The following is a 20291-nucleotide window of genomic DNA, read 5'->3' on the forward strand; positions in this document are numbered from 1 at the left end:
GTGCTTTGTGTGGAGTCATGTTGGGCAAAGGCATTCATTGTCATTGATGTTTCTTTTCTTTTCTTGGAACAAGTCTGACCCTGAAAAATCAACTCTGCTTTCAAACCAAACTTAAGGTTGTATTGGAAAGTACATTGATTCCAGTTCTGCTGTTTTGACCCTGTTATTCCTTCACTCTGTGAGTTCAACCTGAGACGAACTCCAGGGATTCTGTGGTGCGCCATAACCACTTTACAGACCATTTCCAATACAATTCACAAGCCAGTAACACAGTGACTAGTTTGTGCCACAGTCTTCTATTCATAATCATTCAGGTGTCACAAAGCTCGCTAAAAGTGACAAATCAGAATATTTTGCATCACTTTCTTGACCTTTTGTCTGTCTAAAATCTGATATATGATACTATGTCAGGACCTATGCCATAAGTACAGCATTGACGTGACGCAAAGGTTGGCCATGGTTGAAGGAATGCATCACTTTTCAATTGGCTGCCACGCCTCTAGGGGGTTGTTTTACTGTGAGAGTGTGCTTCCAGATGAGCATTAAAAAACCCTTGTCTATCTTCCAGTCACAGTAAAGTGAAGTTTTACACATTACGCTGTCATTATTTGTCATTAGTATGAATAAGGTGTCATGAAGGCTGTCAAGTGTCGATCGTTACCCTAACCCTAACCCTTCGTTACCCTAACCCCGAAAGGTGCAGTCTGCAACTCTTATAAAAGTGACTTTTTGTCATATTTGCTAAAGCTGTCACTATGTAAGGACAGCTTTACATGAAACTAGTAGTTTGTGTGAAAAAAACAGGCTCATTGAGTCCCCCCTGCTGCTCCTGCAGCCTTTGACAGATTGCCAGAATGCACCGCTACCAAGTAAAAAGAACCAATCACGTGGTCACGTAGAGCAAACATGTCGGTGGTGTGGGACGTCCAGAGTAAAAGAGATGATAAAACAATGCAATGTGAGCATCTACAAAAAATTTTATTACAACAATTTTTGATCAGACTGGCAAATTAAGACATTAAAGCTGATCACAATAATTGCAAAAAATCCTAAATATTGGCCGATGTGATATAGCCAATCAGATCGGTGTAAAGCCTAGTGTTGACTTGAAAAGGCATGGGGGGGTGGACCAGTTACAGCCCTTGCGGTCTGTGTCGCCTCGCTCACAGTCCAGATTTTTGAGAGGTGCATGGAAGCTTAGGGCGTGGAGATCTACGTCCATGAAGAGAGCTACACGTAGCTACAGCGTCGACCTGGCGCTATAGCATATATCAGGCCTAAGTGTGCAGAAGGAAGAGGACAAGAAAAGTCAGCATTTGTCTGGTTTTCGACAGTCAAACAGTGTTTTAGTTGGAGCTCACACATTATTTGAGTCTGTTTGTGCATGTGAGAGGGATTTTTTTGGTCCTGCGATCAGAGCTCTGGATCAAATCAATATTTGAACAAAGCTCTCTGGCATCTCTTTCTGTTCGGGCCATGCTGTTTTCTAAAGTCAGAGAGGCAGAGCAGAACCGTGGCACTCATGTGACTCGTGTTGCTGAGATATTACAAGTTGGAAAGTGACTTTAGGCTGCATGCAGCTCTGCAGAGTGGAGTCAGTGTGAGATCTGCTGTGGAAAGTCTGCTTGTTCATCACTTTGAATTTAAACCACAGTTAACTTGGCGAGATGTTGGGATAACACCTTCACTGTCACATTCGGAGCAAAGCATCTGTGTGCATCCAGCTGGTGGGCGTAGCACATGGTTGCTAAGCACTTCATTACCTGTCAGCTTGTCAGTGAGGCGCTGACTGGCTTGGATGTGGTCGTGCAGGAAAACAGTAAACCTCATCCGGCTTTTTATGTTGGCAAGCTTTTCACACCCTATTTCCTGCACTGCTGGAAGATCAAGAAATCCCATCTTACACTGTCTGTCTTCTTCCTGCTGTGTACGTGTCATTCACAAATCTCTCACGTAGAAAGTGGTTTTTATGGGCTGTGAAACGCTGAGGTTGCAAATCGGGATGTGTGATTTAGATGCAATGTTGAGCTGTGATTTTTAGCAGATATGGCAGCAACTGTTTGATTCAAAGTTTCATTCAAGACCAATAATAGACCGATAACTCGAGCAGAGGACAGGAAGTTTCTAAATACTAAGAAAGTTTTAAAGCAAGTGTGACATAGTTTCCATGAACACATGAAACAATGTAAGCAAGTCAGGTTACAGTACAGTTTAACGAGTAACACTATGTGTCCACTAGCGGTAGGGTTGTGAAAAAAAATTATTTCACCATATATCACGATTTTTTCAATTAAAAAATCGATTTTTTTTTTTAATTTTTTTTTTGTGTATTGAATCCATATTTTGTGTATTTGTGCAATATTTCAGTGGTTACAATGCTTTCAATGTGTTGCAATGGTTACTTGATGCACTCGATTTTATGATGGCAGTGTGTAATGCCTGCAATATTTATATATGCATTTTATTTTCATATAATCCGTTCAGATCAGTGCCTAAACTGATATAATAGGAGAAATTATTTTTTCTCATTTTTGTGCATTATCAGTAACTCAGGGTGCTTCATCCTTATTGTTCTCACTTACAGTTGTTACAATGCCGTCATTATGTTTTAATGGTTACATTGAGACTTCTACACAGTAGTTTCAGTGAAAAGAAACTTTTTACACTTTATTTTATGATGGCAGTGTGTAACACTGCATTTTAAATAATAATGGTAATAATGCATCAATTTTATATAGCGCTTTTTTGGACACTCAAAGTCGCTTTACAGAATTAAGGGATTATTCTTTCACTCCACACTTAGTGGTGGTAAGCTGCTGTTATAGCCACAGCTGCCCTGGGGCAGACTGACGGAAGCGAGGCTGCCATAGTGCCCCATTGGCCCCTCCGACCACCACCAACACTCACTCACTCACACTACATTCATACTGGGTAAAGTGCCTTGCCCAAGGACACAATGACAGATATCACTGGGGTGACTGCCACCCCACTGTGGCACCTGGAATTCTCAGTGGTCTCCATCCAACTACTAACCAGGCCCAGACCTGCTTAGCTTCAGAGATCCAACGGGATTGAGCAATGACAGGCTGGTATGGCCCATTTTTTCAGAGAAAATGTGCAAAAACACCAATAATAAATAATAAATAGGATGTTTTAAAGCAAATAGTTTTGACTCAATTTGTCCTCTGAATGATCAATATTTTCTGATGAACATATACAGCAACTATATTTTTCATCTCTACATTTAATTTTGATATTAACTGGGTAGAATATCGCGATATATCGCAGTAATATCGCACCCTAACCAGTACTCACCCCTATCTGGCAGTATCGGCTTTACTCTACTCTGTTTTTTGCATAATTCAACATGGAAAAAGTACCTGCTCCGTAGCCGTTCTGAAAAAATCCACCCAGGTAGGAAAATGTGACGTAGGCACAAAGCCGACACTGATTGGTTCAGAGAATCCTCTCAGTTGTGTCATCAACACACGCAAAGAGAGGAACAATCTGGCTGCCATTGGTATTTGTTTGCTGAACTTGTGAGGATGGCAGCAAGAAAGTTCACTCTGGAGTCTGAATGAGGTTCAAACCTTCCTCATGTTACTTGCAGATGAACGCTAGATGGCCGCATTTGTAAAGAGCGAGTGTACCTGCGGCTTTTTGCGCAAATGCGTGATCACGGCTTCGACCGGATCTCTCTGCTGTGCTGAGAGAAATTGAAGAAACTCCATGGTGGATGGCGGTGAGTAAAAAAACGAGTCTTCTCTTTTCTTTATTTATTTGCTGGCTTTTATAAAAGCACATGTACAACATAACAAAGCCAAAACACAGCAGATTCATTTAGTGCTATTGTGCTGTGTGCCATTGTTGTAGAGTTCCAGTGAGTGGATCACAAGACATGAGGAGCTCCAGTAGATTCATTACACCACCTCAGATTTCTTTAATCACATATCGTGCATGTTTGACGTTACATCCATTTTTTGTTTTGATTCATAAATGTATTAATAATGTTTCATTTCACCACTTCATCAGTAATGTGACTTTTATTGCTCCTTTTTTATCCAGTAGTAAAAGTTTGTCTGTGTGGTGAGTTGAATATCCAAATATCACAAAGTTTAAAACCGAAAAACGCTGCTAACGTGGTTTTTGATTTTTCTGTATATATGTTTTGGTTTTAAATCAGTAAAACAAAATAACCACACCGTTTATTTGTTGTTTTGATTAGGTTTTAAAACGAAATAACCAAAGAACGAAGGGTACACAGATTTCTCATAAACTGTTTGGCAATAACTTCAAAGGTGACATTCAAATAAGTGAGGGTACCACTGAGTCGACACCATCACCACAGTCCGATGGCCCAACAACGTCCCCATGTGCTTCACCTTCAGTGTCTGGCACACCCAAGGTGCAGCCCCTTCCATTGTAGTCAGTTCTTGGAAATACCACTCGTATCGGAGAAAATGATCCAACTCAAAAATGAGTGTTTTAATACACTTTTTTCATCTTCCAGTCAACAGAAAAAAAGAGGATGATATCATTGCGGTGATGCACACATCTGATGTGGAGCAGCAGGAGCTGGATCGTGCACAGCAGGAGTTAAATCGTGCACAGCGGGATGTTTGTGCTGCCTAGGATTACTGTTGTGTATATTTAACTTTTTGCACATTTGTATATTCATAACTGTTTGCTGTGTTAAAAGTCTTTTAATTAAATTATTAGTGCTTGAAAAACAGTGGTATAATTATTTGTCAAAGACCAATCTTCATTTATCTTATTTTAAAGTACTCTGGGTCAAAAATAAAAATAATAAAAGGAAAATGCTCTAGTTTTAATCTTTTTTCTCTTTATTAATTTTAACTCTCTTTTTTATCCTCGACCATGGATGCAAGACAATAATACAGTAGAACAATAGGGTGAATAGCATGAATACAATATTGAACTTTTTTAGCTTAACCATAAAGAAGTTTGCCATTAAAAAAAAAAAGGTGGTCAAGTATGGAAAGATTCAAGTTTTATTGTGTCGACACAAAATAGTTTACTAAGTGTCACAGTGCAATGGCCACTCGCTTTTTAGAGGCACACTGCTCAGGAAGTTTGTGTCCGACTTCTCCATCGCTGGCTGCATCTCGTTGCACAGATACTGAAATGTTTTCTCCGACATCCTGAAGTTCTCCACCCACTGTGCAGTTGTGAAGCCAGGAACGATTCAGTAGATCAGTTAAATGCCCAAACCGATGGTCTGCGCCGGCGACTCAGCAAATAGAAAATCTGAAAAACACAAATATACATCAACATTTTTATCTGTAATGCTAATTTACATTATTATATATATAGTATATATTAATCAGTGCAGTAGTTTGTGGTTATTTTGTTTTACTGACTTAAAACCAGAACAGAAACACAATATCTGTTTAAAATTAAATCTTCTGTATGTGTGATATTTGGATATGTAAGGAAAACTACGGACTAGAGCTTCATATCACACAGATATACCAAAAAGCCACCAAAATGTATAAAGAAATCAAAATGTCCTTTTTTTCTTTCTTGTTTATATTTTGTTTACTTTTCCAACAAGTGCCAGATTGTGTTATTGTGCCTTTGTACCCTGATTTAAAATGCGTATTCTTATTGCAAAATGTAAAAAAGAAAAAAGCACGACATGTGATTTAAGAAAACAGAGGTGGTGTACTGAATCTACTGGCGCTCCTCATGTCTTGTGATCAACTCGTCCGTGTTGACGGCTTTTTACGAGCTAAAAAATATCCACAGACTGCATTAAAACAGGAGTAGGACCAGAAAACTGCTGAAATACATCCTAAACTGTTTTATGCTGTTATATATACGTGTGCTTTTATAAAAGCCAGCAAATTAAGAACGTTAGCTATGAGGTTACCTCCGGCGGCGTCGTCTTTTTAACATGGTCGACGCCTCATCAAACAGGAGCTCCCAAACACTCCTATTTGCCTCAGCAGTGTTTCTTCTTGCTGTCTTCAACCTTCTCTGGTGTTGTAGCTTTTATTCTTGCTGTGCCATGAACTAAAAACTGCAGTCAGTCTGTGGGCGTGTGTCCGTGTGCCTGGGTATCGTGGCAGTTTCGCCCGTCAGGTTGTCGCTCAATGGAAACGCTCAGCAAAAACGGTGTCGGGTCCCGAATACGAGCAGAGTCGAGCCGAGTACAGCCGATACCGCCAGTGGAAACACTCCATAACACATTTCAATAGCAGCCCCGATACGGAAATTAGTGCATTTGGTCACTTTTCAATTCGGTGTTAAACACTATGTTATTATAACGACATCTCATTATAGTTAGTTATATTTTATCTCATAATGCTGCTGGTGACTTCCAACCTCAAGTACAAAGACTTGTGCAGAAAAAGTTGGGCCACCGAAAGAAAGGTCACACATTTACTTGCACTTTTTTCCATAAATGGTTGGGCAAAGAGACGAAAGTCATATCTCACACAAAATCTTGCGAAATGGAAATACTTGCATGTTTTGGGAAATAATCGCACATTTATTTTATGTCTCAATGTTGCACTACATAATCTTGTGTAATCACACATGCCTTCATTGCACTTCTGTAGTATATAAATTCATTATGAATTATTATATAAGTTGTTATCAATCATTAACTCATGTTTGGCATGTTTAAGCATGTTTGACATGTTTTGGATGCCAGTAATGACAGCTGATCAGTGAAAGCCAATAAAGTAAAAATAGACAAAATGGGTAAACTCTAAAATGGAAATGTGGCATTTTTGGAATGGATAATCAGTTTCTGAAAAAGAAAAGGGGTACGCCGAAATTCAGAAAACGACATGCGTAACGTGTTAATCTGTGCGCCCTCATAAATATTTGAATCATGGAATTGAGCATGGTGGAACTTTGATACGTCAGGATTGAGTTTTCCAATTGGCCTACAGGCCCAAGAACCTGAGTATCCACAAATCGTTAAGACATTTTTTCCATGAACAATACCCATTTTGTGAGATTTCTGTGGCCATGAGTACAACAGTTATCCAGAATCCAGCTACCTTTTTTCTTTAGTGTGTTTTAAAATCCCTGTGCTTTTGCAATCTGATGATGTTAGCTCTGCGTTGGTTCCATGAACTGTCACTCATTGAGGACAGTTGTACTTTATCTGTCCTGCTGCATCAAGCTCATCTTGTATTTTCCAAATCGCTGCTTTCTGCAATTTGGTAATTGTGTCTTTTCTAACTGGAGTTTGATGAATCTCTCCTCAGTCCTACACTCCAAACCCCTTTAATGTCACGCTTGGCCAAACAGCTAAAAAAAAAACCCAGCCTGCTTGAAAATGAAGATTATTTTCCCAGCATGCTTCTTGTTGATCTCAACAGATGCTCCTCACTGTCCTAAACACCCACCTATCATCGGCTGCACCCGTCTCCCTCCACCCCCATCTTCTCTGCTCGCTTCACCTCTGATCCTCCAACTCCAGCATCCATCTGCTGCACAATATCAGCGCCAGTGCAGCCTTATGAAGACGCCTCGCTGTGGGCTTCAATAAATAATGCAGTGTTGACCATCAGCAGGCTGTATTTATTCACGTATGTACACCGAGACTTTAGCCTGGAAGTCACTGTTGACACAAATACAGCAAATCAACAAATTTGTCTCCCACTCACCAACAAACTGTCACCTTCATCCTCAAAGCGGTTACTGAAAGTCTACATCATGGAATATTTAGCAGATATAGTTATGCAAAACACTCTAAATAGGCAGAATGTAAATTCCTTGGTAGATCTGTTTTCTAACTTCTAACATTTCTGTTCTACAATAAAATGTAAGGCAATGACACATTTAATTAAATCTATAAATTTCCTTCCTTGCCTTTCTATTCCACTCTGTGTTTTTACAGTCTGCACCTACAGGCAAACTCCTTTTCTTTCAAAGCTAATGCAAGTAGTTCTGATTAAGCTGCGTTTAGTTGTAGCGACTTGAATGGAAATCGGAGATGGAACCTATGCTACTAAACACAGCTAATAAATAGGCCTGGGCATTATATCGATAGTCAAGATATATTGCAATTTCTGTTTTACGATATAGTAAATTATAAAATAAAAATATCAATTTAGGCGTTATTTTAGTTTTTTTAAATTAAAAAAAATATTCATTTTAGGAAAGCATTCAGAACAGCATTAAAAGCACAGTTAGATGGATTTCTGAGTGCGTCCTAAACCAGACTTTTTCCTCAACAAGAACTCACTCAAACATGCTGTCCCCAGCTGTTTGGTAATAAATGGACCTGTGTGACATTTTGCATCAGCAAATTTAATTCAATTCAATTCAACTTTATTTGTGTAGCACAATTTACAACAAAGTCATCTCAATGCGCTTATCAAAATATAAAATTCATAAAAAGAAAGAGAAAACCCAACAAGATCTACATGAACAAGTATTTAGCGACAGTGGGAAGAAACGACTCCCATTTAACAGGAAGAAATCTCCAGCAGAACCAGGTTCAGAGGTGGCAGCCATCTGCGTTTACTGGTTGGGGTTAGTGGACAGAAGGACCAACAGAACAGGATAGAGAGATAGAACATCAGAGTGTCTCAGACTAGTTGAGCTGAGAACCACAGATCAGGAACTGTCATCATCAGCTTCACGACACCTGAAACAAAGCAGAGAGAGAAGGAAGAGGAGAAGACACTGACTGAAGAAAAACATGATACATTATTATCAAGTCAGCCTGTCTTGGCCTTGGGCCTCACTCCCAGTGGCCTAGTCAATACTTATTATAAAGGTGATGAATCTCTTCCCGTTTATTGGTAAACTAACAGCAACTCCAAGGTCTGTCTTTCTGAATTGACTTTATTGCAGTGGTTCCCAACCTTTTTTAGGTTGTGACCCCATTTTGACCCCAAATTTTTGGTGACCTAGAATTATCTAATTTTATAATTTGTTTTTGATCAAGTTTGTGCTATTGTGTTGTGTTGTAGCCTGAAGTAATGCACAAAGTGACAAGATATTTTCATACTGTATTTTATTTTGACTAGATTCATATTTGAGAAGGTGAAAGTATAGAATTGAGATTGTGTGTGGTGTTTTCATTTGAAAAAGAATAATAACTTAAAATTTTTTTTTTTTTAAATTAAATTTCAATTTTCTCAAATCATTTTCATTTTCATTTTTTGGTCAATTACTTGAAATTTCAGACGACCTCGCTTGAATTCCGGAAAACCCCACATGGGGTTACAACCCCTAGGTTGTAAAACACAGATTTATTGTGTTGAAAATATTGAGATTTATATTGTATATCGCCATTTTGAAAAAAATTATTGATATGATTTTTGGTCCATATCACCCAGCCCTACTAATAAACATTATGGTAATATTTAAATTTTCTCTAGATACAGTATTACCAAACCGATACCTAAAATCAAGGAAGCAGCTCCTAGTAAGTGAGTAAAAATGAAAATCGTGATAAACTTTGAAATGTGAATAACTTGCGCTCTGAGGCGGGAAAAAATAAAACAGACTTTTGTTGTTGTTAATGAATAGCTGATGACATGCTAGCAGTAGCCTGATTACAGTAAAAAATGGACTGACATGCAGTGAAACGTTGATCCCAGGAAATAAAACCAGAACTCAAGTTTGTGTCCACGCCTGCTCTGATTGACCATTAATGATCAACGCCTTTTCCAGCTAAAAAAAAAGTGCCAATCAATATCGCGCCGAAACAATTCAAAGCAAGCTAACATCAGGACATGTGACTTATAGCCCAGAGCGACTTATCTATCCTGAATAAAGGAACCATAAAATCTAATAGTCATTGTTTATTAAACAAACTTTTTAAAGGTTTAAACTATTTCTTAATAATTTGCACTTTATATTAAACCCTCAATCTTCACATCTTGGCATTTAGCAGCTATTAGAACAGTAATAATTGGTTGAACTAATCCATATCATGAATGGCTTCCTGTAAATTCATTCGTCATGCACCATCTGCACTAATAATTAGAGCTGTATTGATTTGTGGTATTTTGGAACTGGAAAAAGCCAGACTGGCAATTTGATAGAAAATTACACCAATGTCGGTCAGACCCAGAATGAGTTACCAATGTCTTAAAAATGTGAAGAATTTTAAAGCTTTGAATGAAGGAGATTTATGAAATGGTACATGTGAAGTAGAAAAGGGGAGCAGTTTGATCTCAAGAGGGCCACAGATTTTATGCTGGAAACCGAGTAATTTCAACATTATTGTGCCGTAGTTTACACTAATACATATACTTATGTCTTTAGCCCGCGGGACTCTATGACGGCAGGGGATCTAAAACTGTCTTACTCAAACAAGAATTCCCCCTCTACCTTGTCTCCGAAGCTGGCTGCCTATTCTCTATTATTGTTATCTAATAAAGAAAAGGACTAAGTGTACTTCCTCCTATTGGAAGTCTATCATATTTTTGGTTTATGAGTAGTCTCGCTATAGTTTTGTGGGATTGATATTAGGACCCATCCAATATAGGTCGAAGCTGGAAACAACTCTTTTTTACAACAGCATGAGTTAGCCCACCCCGGACACCCCTGTTAAGAGGATACCAAGGGCAGACTCACTTACCAGAGGCCTAGAAGTGTGTCCTCCACTCAGGCGCCGTCTCAGATGTGGGTGTTTGCAGGCGGTTAATTTAATCAAGTAGGCTTCTTAATAGTTAATGAATTTTTATTATAGGTTTACAAAAATTAAAAGTCAATCAAAAAAAAGTTTCAAAGTATCAAAATCTTAAACTATCAGCCGATAGAGAAAGAAGGGGGTTTCATGAACAACTAGAATGTCCGTGTAAGAGAAGCCCCCGAACACAATCAGTGGTATATATAGCCTGAAGCATGGCGTGATAATATGTCATAATACATGATCTGACCACCTAAGCGAATAGAACAGGTGTTGTTTTGGGTATCACTTAACAACATTTGCTTTGCAGCTGTGTCTTTACAAAAAGCAGTAAACAGGTGTGACATGTCAGAACAGGCGAATAGTTGTAATGGTTAAATAAGCATTTCTTTTGCAGAATAATGAATGAATGATTAATACACACCATACAACAACTTAAAATACAAAATATGTTATATATGATCTTTACTTTAAATTTACTAGATTTGTGACCGACTTCTATTTATTTAAGGGAAATGCTGTGTAATAATTTGAGGAAAATTAAAAGATTTTGTAAGAATTTTGAGGGTTTTTTCAACAGTTTAACATTAAAAATGACTGCCATCTTGGAAAATATATCCACTATCCGAGCAAAGTAGTGACAGATATCAATCTCCGGAGTATCTTCACTTACATTTCCTTTATTTTGTGACCAATTTTTTATTTCATTTGGGGTTCTTTTAACAATTTGAGACTGAAAATGACAGCCATCGTGTCATACTGGATAAGCATTGGGAAAACTGTGAGATCTGCAAATATTGTGGATATTAATTGATTTTGTGTATTTGGAGAGACTGTGATATCTACAGCTGAATTATTTGGTGACTTACACGATTCATGTTTTCTCTCATTTTTCACTTGGTCCTACGGGCCAAATTGGATGCTCCAAAGAGCCGGATTTGGCCCCCGGGCCTTGAGTTTGACACATTTGAAGTAGAAGATAAAGTATTTAGATGTCACCATAATTTATTGTGTGAAGTTTCAGGTAAAAAAAAAATAACCAGAAAAGGTGATGAAACAAGAGAAGCATGTCTTCTGGCTTGCCAGTGTTGGCTTAGTAGCTGTTAGCATTCCTACCCGACGCTGTGCATTGTGCAATCTATGTTAGAGCAGCCGTTCTGCCTTTCATCAGCTGGTGTTTGACATGAAAACAAGACAACAGTTTGTCTGCCAGGATACGAGCTCGACGAACGTAGAGGTGAATTTTGCAAACATCTGCCTGGTGTTAATCACTGTAAATATACACGAGCAGCAGTCAGCAGTGTAGGAGCAGTCGTCTGTGTTCACATCTAGCGTGTCTTACTCTATTAGCTCAAAAAGCTGCAAGATGTTTTTCTTCAGGTATTACTTAAAGCTGCTGGAGATGTTTTTTTTTCATCTGATAAAAACATAGTGTCGGCCTCATAGATCAATAAATCAAGGATAATTAGCTTTAAAAAAAGCAAAAGGTGGAATTGGTGCTCAAAAGTCGGTTTTCATTTCCAGTTTAAACACTCGTATTGGCATTTTCAGAAAAGTTTCATCCATTGCATTGTGGGATTTGGAGTCCCGTAGACCAGTGTTTCTCAAATGGGGGTACGTGATGGCACTACAGGGGGTACTTGAGAGAGAAATTGGAAAATTAACAAAAGAAAGCATTAAAAATATGGGGTTTGATATTGTTGAATTTTAGTTACAACTGATAATCATAATATTGAGAACATTAGATATATATTAGAACATGAACTAAAAATAAAAGGTCATACACCAGGCAGGAGATGACCGGAAATGATCAAAACTATAGAAATAAATCTATTCAGGAGACATTAAATACTGTTAATCCCAGTTATTTATAGGCGACTGTATTGCCTGGCATTTGACGATACGATTCGTATCCCGATACGTAGGTCACGATACGATACTATATATCCTATATATATATATAAAGCGATTATTGCAAAAAAAATTTTTTTATATATATATATTTGACTTAAGAAACTTCTAATCTGTAAATGTGTACATCTTCATGAGAACACATTTTATATGTAATCTATTTTATTGGCATATTTTACACTCAAAACATTGGCTTTGACTTTAGTGCAACATGTTTTAGTGCAACTTAACTGAGGTATGTGCCTAGAACAACAAATAAATGCAAAAAAAGACTTTCCTGGTTAAATAAAGGTAAAAAATGTAAAAAAAAAAAAAAAAAAAAAAAGAATCGATATGGATGCATTTTGAATCGATCTGAGAATCGCGCAACGTAACATCGTGATATATCGCAGAATCGATTATTTTCAACACCCCTACTTATTTACAATGGGATTCTTTAAAATGTGTGTTATTAATGTTTGATTTTTCCATCAATGTGCTTGATTTTTGTTTTTTCATAGTAATCTGAACAAAATGTTGTCGTCGGACAAAGGAGGTACTTGGATTCAGAAATACAAAACCATTTGAGAACCACTGCCATAGACGGATACATGGAAGTGTTTTTACTTCCATTTTTAGTTCTTTTGTCAGACAAGGAGGACAGTTATTCACTTGACATTGTTTTTTTTTTGTAGTTTGTACCCAATATTTCCTGTAACATTCCGTGTATGCGGCCGTTGTTTTGCTGCAACTTTCAGTGCATGAAAAAATCATAAATGTCACTTTGGCAGGGTTTTGAGGGGCAAACACAAGAAATCACATTAGGAATGTAAAAGCACTTTTATTTATCTGTTTACAGGACTTCAAATCCCATAATGCAATGTATCAAATTATTCCAAAAATGTCAAAACTCGTGTGTTTATAGTGGAGATCAAACCAAACTTTCTACCTTATGCATCTTTTTTTTTTTTTGCCGCAAATCATTAATTGAACTATGAGGACTACACAATGTATTTATCGGGTACATTTTGTGGTACAGCAGCTTTAAGATTCATGAGGAAAGAATCATCAAAATGGATGCAGGAGATCAGGTGTTTACCTCTTACTATTACTAATAGTCTGGCGTAGTTCCTATTAGTTTATGTACAAACTGTTAAAGAGAGGACAGAAAGACTATAGTTTGCCATAACTTAATGGTGAAGTAAAGAGACTTTAATTAAACCAATTAGCCATGAGTAAATCATGATGTCTACACTCAGAGCATCTCTCTGTTGAAATGTTCATCTTCAACCTTTTACTTACAGTGGATAAAAAAATTTTTACACACCTTTGTTCAAATGCCAGGTTTTTGTGATGTAAAAAAATGACACCAAGTTAAATAATTTCACAACTTTTTCCACCTTTATTGTGACTTCTAACCTGTACAATGCAATTGGAAAAACAAACTGAAACCTTTAAAGGGGTAAAATAAAAAACTTAAGATAACCTGGTTGCATAAATATGCACACCCTTAAACTAATACTTTGTTGCAGCACCTTTGGCTTTTATTACAGCACACGGTCTTTTTGGGTAAGAGTCTATCAGTCTATCACATTATGATGAGGCCATATTTGCCCACTCTTCTTTACAAAACTGCTCCAAAGCTGACAGATTGCGAGGGCATCTCCTGTGCACAGCCTTCTTCAGGTCACCCCACAGATGTTCAATCAGATTCAGGTCTGGACTCTGGCTGGGCCATTCCAAATCCTCAATCTCACTCTGGTGAAGCCATTCTTTTGTTGATGTGGCTGTGTGCTTAGGGTCATTGTCGTGTTGAAAGATAAAGTTCCTCTTCATCTTCAGCTTTCCAACAGAAGCCCGAAGGTTTTATGCCAACACTGCCTGGTATTTGGAACTGTTCATAATTCCCTCCACCCTGAGTAAGGCCCCAGTTCCAGCTGAGGAAAAACAGCCCCAAAGCATGATGCTGCCACCACCATGCTTCACTGTAGGTATGGTGTTCTTTTGGTGATGAGCAGTGTTGTTTTTGTGCCAAATATACCTTTTGGAAACGACCAAAATGTTCAACCTTGGTTTCATCGGACCATAACACTTTTTCTCGCGTGTGTTTGGGAGACTTCGAATGTGTTTTTGCAAAATTAAGCCGGGCTTGGATGTTTTTCTTTGTAAGATAAGGCTTCCGTCATGCCACCCTGCCCCATAGTCCAGACATATGAAGAAGACGGGAGATTGATGTCACATGTACTACACAGCCAGTACTTGCCAGGAATTCCTGCAGCTCCTTCAATGTTGCTGTCAGCCTCTTGGCAGCCTCCCCTGACCAGTTTTCTTCTCGTCTTGTCTCTCAGTTTATTGTTTTTACTTTACCTACCTGAAAGGTTTCCATTTGTTTTTCAATTGCATTGTACAGGTTATAGGTCACATTAAAGGTGGAAAAAGTTGTGAAATTATTTATCTTGATGTCATTTTTTTTACATCACAAAAACCTGTCATTTGAACAGAGGCGTGTAGACTTTTCATATACACTGTATGTATAAACAAAATGCATCACATGAAACTAAACCAAAACAGTCAGGTAGGAAACACAACCAATAAAGACTTTATGATGAGTAGTAGGGATGTAACGATTAATCGTAAGGCAGTTAAAAATCGATTCATAGGTATCGAGGTTCACATCGATGCTATGAAAATTTAATCGCAGTACTTTTTTTAAACAGAAGAGGGCGCTATCCAGAAGTGTTGGCGGTGGGCGAAATCTGCTAATACTTTCTTTCTGGCTACCTCCTACTCTTAAACATGTTCATAAATGATTCTTTACCCCTTTAGCACCGAAAGAATATCTGTAATATTACGTGAATATCTGTAAAAGTCACGTTTTTCTATTAGCTCTGTCTGCTAGCATAGCATCTCTTCTTCACTGCAAGATATCTGCATGCCAACCGACCACTGGGTTACCAGCGCCCTCTTCAGGTCCAAACAAATATCTGACACAAATACAGTGCTGACTGGTTTTCTTTCTTTCTTTTTTTTTTTTTTTAAAAAAGTGCAATTGTTAAGGCACAAAATACATTTTCAGTTGCACTTTTAAAAAGAAAAAGAACTGTTATGTAGTTTTGTATTCTTTACTATAGAACTAGAATTTAAATTAATAGACTTCTTCATTTGTATTATTCCTTTATTTGTTTAATTCAAGATTTATTTTTAGTTAAATTGCATTGTTTTGAATAGTTTATCAAGGGATTTTTTTGACAATGAAAAATAAAATAAAGGAAAATATTACAGTATTTTCCCCTAAAAAATAAAGGAATATTTTTCAGTCATTTATGTACAGTCCCATTTTGTAAAATAAATCATGAGAGAATGGTATCGCAAACTCTGTATCGTGAATTGAATTGTATCGGGAGTTGAGTGAATTGTTACATCCCTAATGATTAGTTCATCAGCCAAGTGTGCTCTCAAGTAGTTTGGATCTTATATTTTAAGTAAACGGATGAATATCCAGGTAATAATGCCAATAACAATATTTTCACATACAGTGGATATAAAAACGCTAGTTGTGAAAAGCTGTGAAATTATTTAACTTGGTGTCATTTTTTTACATCACAAAAACCTGGCATTTGAACAAAGGTGTGTAGACTTTTTATATCCACTGTAAATGGGAATTGCCAACAAGCTTGAATTTACGTCATCACTTTTTACTTATTTTTTCCTGCCAACAGGTGGCAGTGTGTGCTCGGCTATGTTTGGTATTAACGCTGCTACGTTATAGCGCTCCTACAGCTTTGGGATTGTTTCACAGGGAAGACAAAGTTCTGACTTGAGTATATAATTGTAACAAACTCAAACCAACAACTAAAAACTTTGGGAGTGAAAGTGTTGTGATGTGCTTCACAAATTAGCCTCCACGTGAAAGGCAACGCGATTAATAATGAATCCCGAATTAGAAAAACGAAGTTATGATGTGGAAGGTTTACCTCGAGGAATTTAGTATTTGAATAATTTAGGAAATTGTTTCCAGCTTACGAAGAGTTCTTCAACACCAGTGAGCAACATCCCTGTGTCTATGGAATTACGATGACGTTAATAATAGGAAGAGAGCTGTCATGTGTAAAAATGCTCGTCACCTGCTTGTTCTGATGCTTTCTCCTTTAGAATAACAGTTATGGGTGCTGCCATCTGTTGGACTGGATGTCAGGCCAACTATTTTCCCTGTTCATGGAAAATGGATGGAAAAAATGGAATTTACATTCTGAAATGGAAACCGAAAAAGCAAATTGACATGTTTTTTACCCTCTTTCTTTGTTTCAAATCTAGCCCCAACATGACACGGGAATGTCTCACATGCATGTTTTGAGACAATATGCATGTATGTTATTTATACTGGAAAATGGTTGATTATCTGGACAAATAAATACAATTCCACTGATAATTTTGTTAAAAAAATCTCATTACATGTTACAGTGAGACTAGTATGATCATGTTATCTTGTGAGTGAAAATCATGTAAAGTTTCATCTGAAGCGTGTTTTTAATGATTTGTGATTAATAATCGGTTCAGATTATTAGGACTGAATTTAAATATTTAAAGGCTCTGGTACAACGGCAGGTTTAGCTGATGATGTTGAAAGATTTATTTTTTAAGATTTTTTTTAATGTTTGGCTCCGACACTGTTGCTTTGGTTTGAACACTCACCAGGGTTCTCACCAGAAATTTTTCACAGCATGGGGGATTGCTTGGCGCGTGAGTGCCATTGGCGTAGAAAATTTGGAACTCTCTGAGGGCCAAGTTACGCGAAGTAAAGCTGAAGTTGTGTTTTTTTCATCTTTGTTCCAGCCTTACTTAAAAGCTAAAAGTTATTTGTTGAACTGCTGATGATTAATGTAGTTAGAGAGGTACTCATCCTTGGTATATATACTGTATATATATATACTGTATATAGGTCCTCCACTAATCCTTACATACACTATAGAGACAAATAACATTTTATTGAAAAGACTGGTTCCAAGACGCGGTTTTGAAATTTAAATGAGGTATTATGTGGGACCTGCAAACACACACGTGTTCACATTCGTGCGCGTAGAATGATCCGTTGCGTGTTATAAACATAACGAGCAGCTTCTTGTGATGCCACACGCTACGTCCTGGTTGAAGCTACGCTGTCTATATTGGAGGATGCACACAGGCAGCATCGGGGACAGCTAAGTGGCTGCAGGGGTCCTCAGATGAAGACGGGAGCATCCGAGCAAGTCGCCTGTATTAAATAGATGGTGCGGTTGATGTTTGTGTTTCTGAGTTATTCTTTATTAAAAAGAGAGTAAAAACAACCCGTGCACATCTGGAAGTCCCTTTTGTGTCCAAGTGTGCAACAATTATTACGACGGTACCGATTAAAAAGAAGTTAAAAACATGAGAAAATCCTCCTTGATGTTGCTGATAACTGAACGTAGGGGGCGCCATCATTCCGTAGTGGAGAAAAATTACAATGTTGGGGGCCCCTACGCTCAACAGTTGTGTATTTTACGAGACGTTTAATAGCCAGTAAAGTCATTCAAACAAGAATAAATTGTAATTTGGGATACTTTGAAAGGAGAAATCATGGGCCCTATGGATGAGAAACAAGTAAACAATAGGGGAACTTAGGTGGGAAGATGGATCAGATTTAGGTGAAGGCAGAGAAAAACCGTGGCTGACACTTCTTGGTGATATCTTGTTTATCTCTCACACTCTGCCAGATGTGCCCGTGTCTCCTTCTGTGCTGTTGCCAAACTGAAGCATTGCTTGTAGATGATTGCGTGAAGTGTGGGGCACAGCAGGCTTCTGAATGACGGCGCTGAAGCATTCTACTGGTCTTCTGCCTGTCTAGAGATAAACCTGTAACTACCGCCTTAGGTTGCAAATGAGGCAAAATTGTCAAACAGAAATTCCCACACTGTTTTTATGTGCATACTCACTCTAAGCTGCAGAGCCACAGGGGGAAACCTGCAGTTGCTGTAGACCTCTCTCTGCGTGGCACTTTGTGATCTATATTCAGCAATTTCAAGGGCTAAGACAATAGTGCGCCGCTCCCAGAGATGTTTAGGTGCTCGTGTTTTCCCGCAGAGCTGCATGTCCTACCACCAGCCTGAGGTTAAATCACACCAGTTTCCTTTCTAAGTCTCTTTTTATACGTCTGCAGCGATGCTTATCCCATCTGCTAAATAAAGAATGAAAATCTGAAAAGTGAGTGCACTATAAACACACACAGATAGCCTTGGTGGGGCTAATGTGTAGCAGGTATCAGCCGCCATGCTATTAAGCTGTCATGTAGGAAGGCTTTAATAGAACACCCGGTCCATTAATAAATGAGTTATTAGCAGTCATCTGCCGCCTTGTCCCCATCTGTCATTGTGTCTGCATTCATGTTAATGGATTACGTTCATCTAAACACGAACGCACTGCGTCAACGCTCCTCGCACGACTAAATGAAGAACCCAGAGTACAAGAAAAGCTTCCCTGGGAGGCGTCTTGAAATAAACACCAACCTCCTGAAACAAAGAAGGAATTGTGAAAAGTTTTAAAAACGAATGCTAAGGAATCACACAGATGCTTTTATCTCTTCCTCTCAATCAAGAGATATCCAAAAGGTGCTGTAAAGCGATTAGAGACAGATTCTGTTCTATTTGTATATAATTGATTTCTTGCCTTTCGAAGAAACTGATAATAATAATATTAATAATTAGTGCTGTCAATAGATTAAAAATATTGTGCGATTAATTAATTATGCTCTGTGATTAATTCATCTAAATAATCTCTTTTTAATCTCACCTAAAAAATTGCTGAGAATCGCCCTCAATTTGAGGTATTTTCATTCAAATTACATTATTGTGGCAAATTGAAACATTGACGTTTAACAAAGTGTCTTTATAAAGTCATTTATTGTTTGTTTTTACCTGTAATTAATTAATCGCAATGAATGCGTTAAAGTGACAGCCCTAATAATAGTAATAATAATGTTTAAGAATTCTTTCAAGAAAATTGCAGTTTGCTGAAGCTATTTGTCATCATTGAAAAGACAACAGCACAAGAAAGTAACAGAGACTGCAGATGTGATGACTTTTCTACAGCGTTTGCCCGGGGCGTTCGTCACCTCAACCTTTAGAGGAAAAGTAAATCACAAATCTGTCAAACACTGCTATAAATAACTAAAAAAACAACACCAAAGACAGTAACGATGGGTATTCACTGGATGTGCAAACAAGCTCATGTTCCACACAGTGATGCTCAGGAGGATTCGCTCAACTGTGAAGGAGTTGCTTTGCTTTAATGCTGGTGTTCAGAACAAATAATAATTGCAGTTTGTTTTGTTTAAAATCAAAAAAATGTTGAAGATTTTTGTCTCTGGTGTCTAAAGCATCAACGTGCCAAAAACAAAGCGAGGCGAATGGTTTATAGCCAGGTTTTTGACATTTTGCTTTATTTGCTTATGAGAAGTGTTGGATTTCACTTGCACACTTCTTGATAATAAGCCGTGAGCCAAATGACCAAAATATGATGCAGTTAAATGTGCAACATTTACCGTATCATCAGAAAAGTACAGTTTAAATTGAATTGTGTTGCTTTTTCTGGAGGAAAATGTAGGATGCAACGATGGATGGCCAAAACCGAAAATGAAAGGTGGATAACCGAAACACAGATGTTCTTTTGCCGTTATGGGTATAACATGAATTCACATCCTGTTTTGGTCAGCTTTTTTTGCTGAGAATTCTGGCCACCAAAATTTTGTCGGCCGAAA

At 37.9% G+C, this 20291-nt stretch overlaps 1 pseudogene; it reads left to right on the plus strand.

Annotated features, from left to right (window-relative positions):
• LOC114473366 (netrin receptor UNC5D-like) overlaps positions 1 to 20291 on the plus strand; it is a 278176-nt pseudogene that overhangs the window by 136341 nt on the left and 121544 nt on the right.

Source organism: Gouania willdenowi, chromosome 12 (genome assembly GCF_900634775.1).
Source record: "Gouania willdenowi chromosome 12, fGouWil2.1, whole genome shotgun sequence".
NCBI lineage: Eukaryota > Metazoa > Chordata > Actinopteri > Blenniiformes > Gobiesocidae > Gouania > Gouania willdenowi.